Source organism: Solanum tuberosum, unplaced genomic scaffold, assembly GCF_000226075.1.
Source record: "Solanum tuberosum cultivar DM 1-3 516 R44 unplaced genomic scaffold, SolTub_3.0 scf00840, whole genome shotgun sequence".
Taxonomy (NCBI): Eukaryota; Viridiplantae; Streptophyta; class Magnoliopsida; order Solanales; family Solanaceae; genus Solanum; species Solanum tuberosum.
The window spans coordinates 61,912-63,828 of NW_006239755.1; positions in this window are offsets into that span (position 1 = coordinate 61,912).

Below are 1,917 nucleotides of genomic sequence, written 5' to 3' on the forward strand. Positions count from 1 at the left end.
AGACTTGCTTGGACTTACTTCTTAACTTTACTTTACTTGATACTAACTCGCCTTGAAATGGATTATGTATTCAAGGTATATGATCACACATTTATGGATGAGTTCTTGACATTTAGACGTACGTTGGAGTGTTGGAAACAACTATGGAACATAGGTACAATACCAAGGAACATGCATGAGAAAGTATGAAAAGAAGAGGGAAACTTGGCGTCCTTGGTGCTCTGCAAGGTGTTGTGTCGTAATTTTCCTATCTTTAGAAAAATCACTTTTTGAAATGTTCTAAGTATAAATTAATTTGAGAAAAATACTTAGAAAAGAGTCGTCACTTAATTTTTTAAAGAAATTAAGAAAACTTATAATTTTCAAAGATTTAAACAGAAAAAATCATTTGAAGATATCAAAGAAGGTTCGGGGTTCAATTTACACTTCGAGAAAGGTTTAAGCATTCGAAGTGTCCGCTAACATGCGGTTGACCTGCGACTTGACTAAAATATATTTGACTATTTTTTAGGAAAATAATGATAAAAAATAATAACTTTCAATATTTGATGAACTTTGAGAAGATAATTAAATAAATGACTTATTTTTTATTTTTATTTTTTTAGAGAAAGGGACCCAAAAATGAAACATTTGACTCGAAATACAAGTGATTAGAATATTAATAAAACTAGATTAATTAGAATTTATTTAATTCATTTTGAAATAATAATTTAAACCAATTTAATAAATTAAAACAATATCATTTTAGAATTAATTGACTAAACTTTTTGAGAAAATGACTAAGTAAGTATTTTTTTAAGAAAAATTAATTGAAAAAGGTTTTGCCTAACATTTTAAAAAGTTTATTTGAGAAAAATACTTTAACTTAAAACAATTTTAAAAAATAAGTAAAATGTGATTAAGTGAAAAGCATTAAAGAACACCTCTTTTTTAACAAAAGGTTTAGCTTAATTGAAGATATAAAAGTTTGACCAATATACTTGATTAATAAAATAAATGAACCCAAAAGAAAAGTATTAAAATTAACCCAACACAAAGAAAATAACTCATCTTTTGGGAAATCTAATTAAGTTAATTTAACAATGCTAAAGTTAGAGTTAGACAACAAACAATAAATAATCACAATTAAACAATTAAAGAGTAAGGGAGAAATTGGATTTGGGCCTCTTTTTGGGCTAATGGAATTTTTTGGGTTTTAATCTAATTCCCGTTTTTGTATACATCTGATGTATATCAGTGTGTATCGGATGTATACAACCCATTTTTCTGCTTTCCGGGACCTGTACGTCAACTCCAAAGACTTGTTCTTCGATTTCTCAAGGTTGGATGACTCAATAAAAGAATTTTGGGCCTTTATGGCCCTCTCAAAATACGATGGGAGGAAAGACGGGAGCCCATGGGACTCAACCGAGGAGTTCATGCAGAAAAAAAAAAAAGAAGATTAGTAATCATTCATATTACATGTAAAGAGATCAAAACTGAATATTACTATGGCTTTCCAGATTGTAAGCAAACACTCATTGGCCCTAAAATGATGATGCTCAACTAGTACACATGTTGACTAATATCATGTGACCAAATGGGAGCTTTGGAGATGATTTCCTAGTGAAGACAACTGGACAAATATTGTATTTCCAGGTCACTAGGCCAACATGCTTTTATACTAGTACTAGTTATATATAAATGTCAACAACACAGTAAAATAAAAATAGCTCAACCAATATCACATGCCAATGGTCCCATAGATCAAAGTGATCAGGACAAAATTGTCACGCCCCGAGCCTACACCCTGGGCGGGACCGGCACCCGGAGACCATTGGTGGCCCCAGGCGAACCCTTGGCCTGGCTTTCTTAACTCAGCGGAAACCTACTCAACAGAATAACTCAATGCCATGCAAAGACATAAACAACTTAGAT